General features: G+C 46.1%; 1 protein-coding gene across 11 annotated transcripts in view; it reads right to left on the reverse strand.

The window, feature by feature from the left end:
- Positions 1–10,202, reverse strand: part of ERC2 (ELKS/RAB6-interacting/CAST family member 2) — a 1,463,345-nt gene extending 1,453,143 nt beyond the window's left edge. For all 11 annotated transcript variants that reach the window (XM_089681887.1, XM_089681886.1, XM_089681885.1 and 8 more), the window contains exon 1: positions 10,039–10,202. The gene's annotated coding sequence lies outside the window, so the exon portion shown is untranslated. The remainder of the gene's footprint in view (positions 1–10,038) is intronic.
- Positions 10,203–13,837: the final 3,635 nt, after the last annotated feature.

Below are 13,837 nucleotides of genomic sequence, written 5' to 3' on the forward strand. Positions count from 1 at the left end.
CCTGCATTCACTATATCCGCTCTCCCCGGACCCTGCATTCACTATATTCGGTCTCCCTGGACCCTGCATTCACTATATCCGCTCTTCCTGGACCCTGCATTCTCTATATCTGGGCTCCCCGGACCCTGCATTCACTATATCCGCTCTCCCCGGACCCTGCATTCACTATATCCGCTCTCCCCGGATCCTGCATTCACTATATCCGCTCTCCTCGGAACCTGCATTCACTATATCCGCTCTCCCCGGACCCTGCATTCACTATATCCGCTCTACCCAGACCCTGCATTCACTATATCCGCTCTCCCCGGACCCTGCATTCACTATATCCGCTCTACCCAGACCCTGCATTCACTATATCCGCTCTCCCCGGACCCTGCATTCACTATATCTGCTCTACCCGGACCCTGCATTCACTATATCCGCTCTCCCCGGACCCTGCATTCACTATATCCACTCTCCCCGGACCCTTCGTTCACTATATCTGCTCTCCCAGGATCCTGCATTCACTATATCCGTTCTCCCCGGACCCTGCATTCACTATATCCGCTCTCCCGGACCTTCATTCACTATATCCGCTCTCCCCCCACCCTGCATTCACTATATCCGCTCTCCCCGGACCCTGCATTCTCTATATCCGGTCTCCCCGGATCCTGCATTCACTATATCCGCTCTCCACGGACCCTGCATTCACTATATCTGCTCTCCACGGACCCTGCATTCACTATATCCACTCTCCCCCACCCTGCATTCACTATATCCGCTCTCCCCGGACCCTGCATTCTCTATATCTGGTCTCCCCGGACCCTGCATTCTCTATATCCGCTCTCCCCGGACCCTGCATTCACTATATCCGCTCTCCCCAGACCCTGCATTCTCTATATCCGCTCTCCCCAGACCCTGCATTCTCTATATCTGGTCTCCCCGGACCCTGCATTCACTATATCCAGTCTCCCCAGACCCTGCATTCACTATATATGGTCTCCCACAGTACACACAACATGGAAATGCAATTAGTTTAGTAAATATAACTTGCTAAATACCTTTTCTCATCAGCACTATATAGCAGTCTTATGACTTCTATCAGTGTCAGGCTGAGCACTGGTTAATCTTGTAGGAGCAGTTTTCATTCTGCTCTGACTGTCCTATCAGGCTGTATGACCCTGACCCTCTCTATGAACAGTGCTGATTAGCCCTGTGCTGATCACATGCACCCTCCCAAAGACAAAAAAAACTTTCTAGCAATACACACCAAACAGAGCATGTGCAGACTTGCCACTGCTGCTCTGTACTATGGCAGGTGGATTGGGGACAGTAGAAGAAGTGGAGGATCAGAGAAGACAGGATCAAACAGCCTTTTTACACAATGTGGAGGATTAACCCCTTAGGTTCCACAGTGAGTATAACAAGCATACTTTACTGCATATACAGACTGATTTTACTGATGTGGGTTTAGTATCATTTTAAGGCAGGTAAAAAAATGTCCTGCCTTTAAAATCGCTCCAAGCCCAACTCCAGGCACAACAAAAAAAGGCTTTTGCAGTGACCCCCCACACACACGCAAACACACACACACACACCTGCAAACACAAGCACACTGCAAAAAGGTTAAATGCTCCTTTACTCTACAGTTACAGGCTGAAGTACTTACATAAGTTCCCACTCCAGCAGGATTCAGTGCCTATCTCTTGGGAATGCTTTAGTGACATTGAGGAGCAAGTGATCTAAACATCAGTAAAGGGCTCGATCACCACTGCGACTATTATACCCGCCCCCTGAAAGGCGATCAATGGTGAATCTCTTTTCAGAGGGCATTTGACAGGTAGAGAGGAAGAGATATTTTAACTCCTCCCAATTTTTTTCAATCCTCAAAATGATGACCCCCTATGGCACAGTGTGCAGGGCAGTTGCAGTGTGGTCCCATTCACATGAATGAGTTGTGTTCGGTGGTGGTACCACCTCCAGAATGTGACATGCCATTTCATTTTTGCTATAACATGTGCACAGCCCTGAGAAGTTGCATTTCTGTGTTTGGGGGTGGTAAAACTGTGTCTCAACTGTCTATTTTACTTTCCCTTGCTGCCTATGTGAACAACCCAAAGTCAAACTGCACATGGAGGGGAGGATTAAAAAAAAAAAAAAGTGGTTGCCCTTAGCAACCATACGGATGATTTTGCTTTCATCCTCTATTTTTTACTAGATAAAAGAAAGTGAATGATTACAGAACCACCTCCAGCGATGTTGCCAGATCTTTCATGTAGAGCCTCACTACAAATGATCTATTCCACGGGGACTGTCATTTACGATATATTGGGGAGATTCATAGTAGTATATGATTTCAGACACCTGTGAGAGGCGGTTAGTGATTCCACCGTCAAACTTATGAGCTAATGTTCAAGTGTATCTAAAACCAAAAACAATTGTAATGTCATGTATTGCAGCTTAGCGCCATTAGATGTGGCAGCTGCATTCGTTTTCATTTTTAGGCTTTCTTTCCATTATTTCACCTGGTGATCCTGCCAGTAACATACATCTTAGGTGAGATTCACACCTGCGCCTCTGCAGCTGATGTGTATTTATGGCTTGTTTTTCATGCATTTTCATTCCTTTTTTTTGTAGAAGGATATACTTGGTTTTCGTGCATTTTTTATGCAATTCCACTGAAGTCTATGGAGCCAAAAATGCACCATTCTCTGTGTGTAAAAAGTCCCTGCCAATGAGTAACTTCAGCCAGCCAATGAGTGGCTTCAGCCTGCCAATGAGTGACTTTAGCCAGCCAATGAGTGACCTCAGCCCACCAATGAGTGGGTTCAGCCAGCCAATGAGTGACCTCAGCCTGCCAATGTGTGACTTTAACCTGTCAATAAGTGACCTCAGCCCACAAATGAGTGACCTCAGCCTGCCAATGAGTGGCCTCAGCCTGCCAATGAGTGACTTTAGCCCACCAATGAGTGACCTCAGCCCACCAATGAGTGACCTCAGCCCACCAATGAGTGACCTTAGCCTGCCAATGAGTGACCTCAGCCCACCAATGAGTGACCTTAGCCTGTCAATGAATGGCTTCAGCCTGCTAATGAGTGACTTTAGCCTGCCAATGAGTGACCTCAGTTCACCAATGAGTGACCTTAGCCTTCCAATGAGTGACCTCAGCTCACCAATGAGTGACCTAAGCCTGCCAATGAGTGACTTTAGCCTGCCAATGAGTGACCTCAGCCCACCAATGAGTACGCTCAGCCTGCCAATGAGTGACTTTAGCCTGCCAATGAGTGACCTCACCCCACCAATGAGTGACCTCAGCCTGCCAATAAGTGACCTCAACCCACCAATGAGTAACCTCAGCCTGCCAATGAGCGACTTCACCCTGCCAATGAGTAAATGGACGAAAAACGAATGTAAATAGACATATGGTCCATTTGTTGTTACATTGGTAAAAAATGTAAAAAACAGATGTAAACGAATGAAAAACTGATGTAAACATGACTGAACTGATGAAAAAACCCTCAAAGTGTTACTAAACCCACAACAGTAAAATCAGTCTGTATATGCAGTAAAGCATGCTTGTTATACTCACTGTGGAACCTGAGGAGTTAATCCTCTCTGATCCTACCCTTCTTCCAGTGTCCCCCTCTTATCTCCTAATAAGACACTCTGCACATGCTCAGTTTGATGTGTATTGGGAGAGTTCATGTGATCAGCACAGGGCCAATCAGCACTGTCCACACAGAGGTCAGGGGTTCTGCAGCCTCCTAGAGCAAAATGAGAACTCCTCCAACAAGCTTTAACCAGTGCATGGCTGGACACTGATAGAAGTCACAAGAATGCTCTAACTGTTGGCGCTATATAAATACTGTGTAATAATACTAATAACTGCAGATGAGAACAGGTATTTAGCAGTTTATATTTACTAAAATAATTGCATTTCCATGTTCTGTGTACTGTGGGAGACCGGATATAGTGATTGCAGGGTCCTGGGTTTAGTAGCACTTTAAAGACTTTGAAAGTGTATGTAAATTCTAACAATAATTGCCTCATATCTTCTTCCTAAGGGCTCATTCATATGTAAGGTTGGGAAGGTGGGGGGGGGGGGCTAAAACCCTGTAATTGAGCCACATTTTTACCATCCCCAACTGCTACCCCTTTTAGGTGCTGGGAGATTGCAACCACAGCAGGAATTACACAACATGTTAAATGGTAAGTGGGGCTGCTCTGCAAGCACCCCGCAACCATGTGCAATGCACAGATTGATACTGTGGGGTTTAAGGCGTTAAAGCAGGTGGCAGGGAAGCAATACAATGCATCCTCACTGCCTGTCAAATGCTCTCTGCAGATTGTTCTGAATGTAGATCGCTCTTCAGAGACCAAAGCACATGTAAACAAGCCATTATGGTCTGCCAGATACACTACTGAAAGCATTTTGTAACATCTGTTAGGCAAGTGCAAAAAAACAAAAAAATAATAATAATAATATCTGTTCATCCAGCCAGAAATGTTGTGAACTGAGAACTTCCTTTGCTCTTTTCCTCTGTGGACAGTTATCCCTTAGCATTGTTCCCAGCTATCTCCTTTGACTACACGGAGAGTAGGAGGTGTTATATAGTCCTAACGCACTTCCTTCCTAGAGTGACAACACTGCTCCTCCTAGATACGGTACAGTTGTCACCCTAGGAAAGGAAGTATGTTCCTAGCATGATCAGCAGGTGAAAAGAAAGAAGAAAAATAAATTAGCCGCCACATCTACAGACCAGTAAGCAGCAATACGTTTCATTTTCGAAATTAAAGCGGAGCTTCACCCAAAAGGGGAAGTTCCGCTTTAAAGACTGGTTCCCCGCTCCCCATTAAGGATTGGCACCTTTGGGGGGCGGGTGCCCAAATTTGACAGGTACCCATTCCCACTTCCGATCCGATCGCCAAGGAGATCAGAAGTGGAAGGTGTCCTCCCTCCCTCCTTGTAGTCTTTTGGGACACATGACAGGACCCATAAGACTACAGGACCATTCAGGAAGCGCAGCTCTACTCACCCGTCTGTGAAGCCGAAAGCGGTCACAGCCGGGTGCCCACACTGAAGCCGAAAGCGGTCACAGCCAGGTGCCCACACTAAAGATGCCGCCCAGGGAGAGAAGACTGCCAGTAAAACGGGCTGCAGGGGACACACTGCGGGACCAAGGGACAAGTGAGTGTGTGTTTTTTAAAAGTCAACAGCTACAGTTTTTGTAGCTGCTGACTTTTAATTTTTGACAGCGTGAGTGGAACTCCGCTTTAAAGTGGAGCTCCAGTTTCATGTGAAAAAAATAAAAGCCAGCAGCGACAAAAACTGTAGCTGCTGACTTTTAAAAAACAGCCACTTACCTATTCTGTGATCCGTGCTCACCGCTACCAGGTTCAGTGGCCATCCTCTGTCTCCGGTACCGCCATCTTAAGTGTGGGTACCGCAAGCTGTAACAGCCGGGTCCCCACAGCGCATGCGCGAGCAGCGCTGTGCATTGTGAATGGTCCCACAGTCATCTGGGACCTGTCATGTATTCTAAAAGACTGTGGGGGGGGGGACTTTAGCTTCTGATCGCCTAGGCGGTCGGAGCGGAAGTGGGAGCGGGTGCCTGTCAAAGTCAAGTACCCGCTCCCCAAATGTGCCAATCCTTAATGAGTCCTTAAAGAGGAACCCCCCCTTTTTGGATGGAGCTCCACATTCATCTTTCCAGAAAAAATGAAAACGTGAACTAACACTACACCCTCCCCAGCCTTCACCCTGCTGTACTTATCTCTGTGGATGTTGACTGTCACATCCCACACAGCCAGTCTGAGGATCTGAAATCCCTGATCTTCTCCCTCGTCTCTGTGCACTTCCAGGGCAGACCAGATCAATTCTGATTGGGCAGTGGCTGCAGTGAATCACTATGGTCGGTGCCAGGAGCTCTGCACAGAGAAGAGGGAGACGAGCGAGGATCTCAAATCACCAGTACAGTGTTAGTCCACTTTTCTTTTTTTTTTGTAACGGCAAACTAACACTTTACGTTAACAAATGCTTTAAACAGACCTTAAACAGTAACCTTATTCTTCCAAAATCATCCATACACACCCTCTACTTAAAGGATAAGTTCACCTTTTTTGGGAAAAAATTTATAAATGTACATATTTCTGCAGAAAAAAAAAACCATTCATCTATTATTTGTTGCTGTAGGAGCCTGTAAACCATTGCACCCAGGATCACGGCTCCTGCAATGTCAGGCAGACTCTGCCTGTACCTCCCTATGGGCAGACAGTTACTGACTAGCAGGAAGATCAGTGAACTATGACAGCGCTCATCACCACCCTCGCAATTCACCGAGAACTACAAGCTGTTTGCTGCAGTGGCAAAAGGTGCTTGTAGTCCATTCATTCACAGATCAATGTGAATGAATGATGCGGCTATGTGGGCGGAGCCCTGCACAGTCAAATTATTTAAGTGTTCTTGCATGGCAAGACCACTTCCTGTTATCTCACATATATATTCTTATTATTATAGCCAAATTTACCACCCTAACTCCTCCCACAGTTTTTACACTACATAGACAGTAATATACCGAAACGTGCGGATTGTTCCCGATTGGTGTGCTATTACTTTGTGGAACGTTTCACCCAATGGTTCACGAAATATTGGCGTTTTTTAGTGAAATTGGTCCCATAGGAATGAATGGCGGAATGTTCAAAACTAGAGTGGAAGCTGATAAAAGCTAGAGTTTGAGCTGAAAAATCAGGACATGAATTCTAAACTGCCATCACTCCCTCATTTTCAAGCCCATCTACACAAATCTTATATCAAAATGTTCAGCTGTCCACTAAAAATGTTCACGGCTAAGCCATAGTCCTGATAGTTTTCACAATATGATCATTTGTTTGCAACTCACGCCGCCCATTGACATTAATTGAAACTCCACTCTAGCCACCTCAAATTTGAAGGGCAATTTCTAAACTGCGACTGTGCCTTCATTTTTAATATTTCAGAGACATACTATGCATCAAAATGTAGGTCTGGGTCTTGTGATTCTCACAATATAAAGCTCTTCGCTGTAGGATGTATAGTTTTAAGCTACAACCGTTTGAAGATGGCAACCGCCAGTGAAGTGAGCATGTTGGAGCAGTTTGTTTTTAAACGCTCTTCTCTGCCCTTGCTGTAGAGTGAGTTGCCATAGGAACCCAGGTGTGTGAGCAGGCAGCAGAGTGACAAAAGCTAGAGTGCGAGTTGTAGACTACTGGTGGAGGCAAGAACACTTCACACAATTTCCCCAGAAATTGTAGCTTTTCTAGTTTTAAATTGTGACAGTGGGTGTGGGGAGAGGATCCCCTGCCCGCTGTCACAGGGGGAGGAATGGGGGTGGTACTACTGGAGCATGTTACAAACATGGGTGTGACATGTAACATGCTCGCAAAGGTGAACTTATCCTTAGTGACCCTGTAATCTAGTTTTAATTAACCCCTTGGCTCAGGTGCCTCCTGGTCCATCAAGGGGTTTCAGATGCTTGGAGGCGGGTTTTATGATCATGTGACCACTGTGATTGGCTGTCACAGCAATTACATGATCAGAACTGTGTCAGGAGCGTGCACCGTGCGCACTACTGGCACAGTTAGCAGCGGCTAACGGAAAACTCCTGATCCCTACTTGCAATCGGGAGCTTTCCATTAGCCGCCAGTAGCTGTGCCGGGACCACGCACGGCGTACGCTCTTGGCACAGATCTTTCTGTCCTTTGGTACAAATATATATGCAGCCTCTTGGCATTAAGGCCCACCCACCGAGAGGTTGCATATATGAGTACGGCTGGTGTTAAGGAGTAAACCTGGGTGCACACTTGTGCGGTGCGCCATATCGCATGTGAATCGCACAGGAACCGCACCGCATTCCTGAGAAAATCACATGCGAATTCTGTGCGGTGCGATTTGAGCCATACATTTTGAATGGCTCTAATCGCACCGCACCAGCACCAAAAAGGCGCAGGATCCTTGTTTTGGTCCGCACTAGAATCAGATGGCATGGGTATTCACATCTATGCGATCCGATTCTGCACATCGCACCGCGTTTTGCAAACTGATTTCGGGGTGTTGTTAACCTAACACCCACAGCGGTACGCATGAACAGGTTGTGATTCTGATGCGGTGCGGAATTGGCACAGAAACAGCTGCAAATTCAGCACCGCATCAGTGTGAACCTGGGCTTCAACCGTTTCTGTGTTTCTCTGCCTCCTCATAGCAATCTCTTTGAGCTCCTGAACCTCTCCTTTTCCTCTCACTTCCTTTTGTTTGGAATGAGCAGTGCATAGTCGTTGTGGTCATGAGTACTGCTCTATGCCCACTACATGTCAGGGGTGAGCAAAAGAGGGTGACTACATTCCACAATACAGTGGGACCATGGAGAATGGATGTAGCCACCCTCTAACAGGAAGTCAGATCACAGAAGCACATAAAAAAGGAATCTGAAGATTTGGAGGGGGATGAGAGGACCAGAATGGACTTTTTAGGGTTAAGATTGCATAGCTGAATAGAAATCTTTGAAAGCAGAGTTTTGGGCGACTTTGATCTCGGTCTTGGCCAGGGATTGGTGTAAATGCCTCCATGTAGTCTGTAACATTGGCTGGATATAACAATGACAAGTCTGCTCTACTGATGGACAATCCATTCTTCATCATGTATGGATCCTCTGCAGATCAGCCCCACTTAGCACGGCAGGATATCTATTTCCCATTTTTTCCCATGAAATTTTCAGCATGTACAATCAGGATGCAGGTGCCACACCCCGGGAAAACTACATACAAATCACAGCAAAAAAAATTGACATCTGCAGCGCTTCATATACATCTACACATTTCTGTCAATCAAAGTCCCCCCCCCACAAACCCATCGCCATGTGCCCCCCAAAGATCAAACTTTACACAGATCGTTACATCTACCACCTGCCACTAATCTGACACCAGAACCCACAGACCTGACCCTATACAACAACTGTAGCGGAGGCAAGCACGGCGCGGCCAATAGAAATATTCAAAGTCTTTAATACACTCCAGGTTCCAATCCTGAATGGTCAATTGTGCGATCGAACGGCGAATGATGGGAAAGAGAGGAAGAATGGGAATGACACAAATCCGGCCCCAGTGAGACAGAAAGAAATTGGAGGAGACAGACGGGGAGCCGGAGACAGAAAAGACTGGCAGAGCAGAGAGGGGCACTTGGAGCGTGGCCAATCAATGCCTGCCATCGGACGGGCAGATCTGATCCGCACATCTGGGGACAATCTGGACGTGTGTGTGCTAACACCAGATCCACATTGGACGATGGGGGGGGGGCTCTGAGAGGCTGGATCCTGGCTCCCCATACACCATGCCTATGGTCAGTGCTGGGTACGGTGCTTGGGGGCAGCATGTATGTACACACCATACAATCCACATCCACAAGAAGATGTGAGTGAGGAGGTATGAGTGATGAGCTGACAATACACAGGACATGGACAGGGCAGTATGTATGTACACACCATACAATCCAGAGGAATATGAGTGAGGAGGAGGTATGAGTGATGAGCTGACAATACACAGGACATGGACAGGGCAACATGTATGTACATACCATACAATCCAGAGGAATATGTGAGTGAGGAGGAGGAGGTATGAGTGATGAGCTGACAATACACAGGACATGGACAGGGCAACATGTATGTACACACCATACAATCCAGAGGAATATGTGAGTGAGGAGGAGGAGGTATGAGTGATGAGCTGACAATACACAGGAGGACATGGACAGGGCAGTATGTATGTACACACCATACAATCCAGAGGAATATGTGAGTGAGGAGGAGGAGGAGGTATGAGTGATGAGCTGACAATACACAGGAGGACATGGACAGGGCAGCATGTCATCCCCATCCATGACAGGGACCGGCAAGAGGCGATCTCCATCCATCCTGTCATGTCCATGATTGCAGGAGCCGGCTGGGCTGCACTTCATCCCGTACACCAGGAATGTGATGGAGAGGATGAGGAGGAGCACACACACTCACAGCGCCACATCTGCAGCCTCACCTCTCCCAGGAGCAGATCCCAGCCCGTGTCTGCATGGCAGCTTCCCCCGGACCATGTCTGATGCGATCGGGGAGGAGAGCAGCGCTGGTCCCCTTGTCTTCTTCACACCGTCTCCCCCAGTCGGGAGCTGACAGCCCCCATGACTCAACACTCCCAGCATGCTCCGGGGCCGCCTCCCCTCCGGCTGGCCGCTAGGAGGCACTAGAGCGCCGGGAGCGCGCTGCGCGGGACACACACACACCCTGAGATGAGGAGGAGAGTATGCGGGGAGAACGGGAACCACCGTGCATGCGGAGGACTGTGCGGGGAGAACGGGAACCACCGTGCATGAGGAGGACAGTGTGCGGGGAGAACGGGAACCACCGTGCATGCGGAGGACAGTGTGCGGGGAGAACGGGAACCACCGTGCATGAGGAGGACAGTGTGCGGGGAGAACGGGAACCACCGTGCATGCGGAGGACTGTGCGGGGAGAACGGGAACCACCGTGCATGAGGAGGACAGTGTGCGGGATGTGAGGAGAGGGAGCCCCACCGTACATGAGGTGGACAGTGTGCGGGATGTCAGGAGAGGGGGCCCCACCGTACATGAAGAGGACAGTGTGAGGAGGGGGCACCGCTGTACATGAGGAGGACAGCGTGCGGGATGTGAGGAAAGGGGGCCCCACAGTACATGAGGAGGACAGTGTGAGGAGAGGGGGCCCCACAGTACATGAGGAGGAGAGTGTGCGGGATGTGAGGAGAGGAGGCCCCACCGTACATGAGGAGGACAGTGTGGGGGATGTGAGGAGAGGGGGTACCACCGTACATGAGGAGGACTCAGCACAGCTCTCATTGGTGGGGTACTCACATGGCTCTGCTCCTTGGGAGGATACTGGGGGGTACATGGGTAAAAAAGCAACAAAGGTGTCCCCTCACAAAGCCCCGTGTATCATGAATTATAATTATTGCTATTAATATCATCATCATTAATATTTTTGAAACCCCAAATTATTAGTTTAAACCCTAAAATATTATTATTGTCAATATTTTTATTATTTTCAACCCTAAAATATTACTTCATTATTAACCATAAACTATTATTATTGTTATTATTCCTAGAATATTTAATTTTAAACTCTAAAATATAATTAATTTAAACCCTAAAATATTGTCATTATTAAACCCTATAATATTATTTAATTTAACTTTTTTCATAATTGTGGGCTTTTTCATAGGCAAGGAATAAGAACATAGTTACATGGTTAGTGTGGCTGAAAAGACAAAAGTCCATCCAGTTCCACCATTAAAAAAAAAAAAAGTTATAATCCTATACCCACAGTTGATCCAGAGGAAGGCAAAAAAAACTCAGCAAAGCATGATCCAATTTGCCTCTGCAGGGGAAACAATTCCTCCCTGATCCCCCGAGAGGCAATTGGATATTCCCTGGATCAACGTTACCTATAAATGTTATATCCAGTTATATTCTGTGTATCTAAGAAAGAATCCAGGCCTTTTTAACTACCTCCCATCTGGCCTCCCATCTGGCCGTTGTATGTAAACGGCCGGACGATGGCACTGCAGGGTCGGGTGGCCATTTATAAACGGCCTCCCCGCACCCTGCTTGTGCGCGCTCCCTGGGAGCGCGCAGCACCGCGATCCGGTGCACGGACACAGTGAAACACCGATCGTCGGACAGGACCTCTGCATGAGGTCCTGATCATGTGTTCACTGATTGGCCAATCAGTGATCACATGCAAAGTAGTAAGCAAGATGTCACTTGTGACATCATTGCTTACTACAAGTGAAATCTGTGAATGATCATACAGGTCACATGGTACAAGGCTATTCACAATAGCCTTGTACCATGTGACAAGCTGTGATCAATCACAGCTCTCACAGTAGTTCTCAATGGCTGCAAGAATGCAGACAGAGAGAAAGAGAAATTATTGCTTTTACATCCTATATGAGTGTAAAAGCAATCAGTGTAAAAAAAAAAATCTTTATCACCCCCCACAAGTAGTGCCACACTGTACTGCTAGGGTGACAGTATGTAAAAAAAAACACAAATAATTAAAAAAAAAAAAGTTTAAAAATGATAATTTTTGGTTATAAACTAATTTGGCTTATTTTTTTTTTCTACTAAAAAGATAACAGAATAAATTTTGGCCAAGATTTATGATGAAATATAATTTATTTGCAAAATTTTATAAGAAAAACCCTTTTTTCAAAATTTTTGGACTTTTTCATTTACATAGCAAAACAAATAATCCCAGCGGTGAATAAATACCGCCAAAATAAAGCTTTATGTGTCTCGAGAAAATGGTAAATTCATATAGGTACAGTGTTGCATGACCGCGCAATTATCATTCAAAGTGTGATAGCACTGAAAGCTGAAAATTGCCCTGGACAGGAAGGGGGTAAAAGTGTCCGGACAGGAAGTGGTTAAAGCAATCCACTGAGCTGGCCAGAACCAACTCTTGAGGGAGTCTATTCCACGTTTTCATAGCTCTTACTGTGAAGAAACCTTTCCGTGTTTGGAGATTATATTTCTTTTCCTCCAGATGTAAAGAGTGCCCCTTTGTCCTCTGTGGGGATCTCAGGGTGAATAGCTCTACACCGAGTTCACTATATGAACCACTGATGTATTTATACATGTTGATCATATCCCCCCTTAATCTCCTCTTCTCAAGACAGAATAAATTCAGTTTCTCTAATCTCTCCTCATAGCTGGGCTCCTCCATGCCTCTTATCAGTTTAGTTGCCCTTCTCTGTACTTTCTCCAGTTCCCCAATGTTCTTTGTGTGAATTGGTGCCCAAAATTGAACTGCATATTCCAGATGAGGTCTTACTAATGATTTGTACAGGGGTAATATGATATCTCTCTCTGGAGTCTATAACTCTTTTAATACAAGAGAGGATTTTGCTCGCTTTAGAAACCGCAGCTTGGCATTGCATGCCATTATTAAGCTTATGATCTACCAGAACTCCCAGATCCTTCTCCACCATTGATTCCCCCAGTTGTACTCCCCCTAGTATGTATGATGCATGCATATTCTTAGCCCCCAAGTGCATAACCTTACATTTATCAACATTAAACCTCATTTGCCACATAGTTGCCCAATTAAGCAATGCATTGAGGTCGGCTTGTAAATTGAAGACATCCTGTAACGACGTTATTCCACTGCACAGCTCGGTGTCATCTGCAAAGACTGAAAAGGTAATTTTAATCCCAGACCCTATATCATTTATAAATATATTAAAAAGTACGAGTCCCAACACTGAACCTTGGGGTACACCACTGACAACCCTAGACCATTCAGAGTATGAATCATTAAGTGTTCTTGCATGGCAAGACCACTTACTGTTATCTCACATATATATTCTTATTATTATAGCCAAATTTACCACCCTAACTCCTCCCACAGTTTTTACACTACATAGACAGTAATATACCGAAACGTGCGGATTGTTCCCGATTGGTGTGCTATTACTTTGTGGAACGTTTTGCCAAATGGTTCACGAAATATCTGCATTTTTTTGGTGAAATTGGTCCCATAGGAATGAATGGCGGAATGTTCAAAACTAGAGTGGGAGCTGACAAAAGCTAGAGTATGAGCTGAAAAATCAGGACATGATTTCTAAACTGCCATCACTCCCTCATTTTCAAGCCCACCTACACAAATCTTATATCAAAATGTTCAGCTATTCCTGCTGCCACTAAAAATGTCAACAGCTAAGATATAGTCCTGATAGTTTTCACAATATGACTATTTTTTTATGAGGTTTGCTCACCTCCTCATAAAAAGAAATCAGATTTGTT

Source organism: Staurois parvus, unplaced genomic scaffold (assembly GCF_062004578.1).
Source record: "Staurois parvus isolate SC_StPar_1 unplaced genomic scaffold, SC_StPar_1.0 ptg000282l, whole genome shotgun sequence".
Taxonomy (NCBI): domain Eukaryota; kingdom Metazoa; phylum Chordata; class Amphibia; order Anura; family Ranidae; genus Staurois; species Staurois parvus.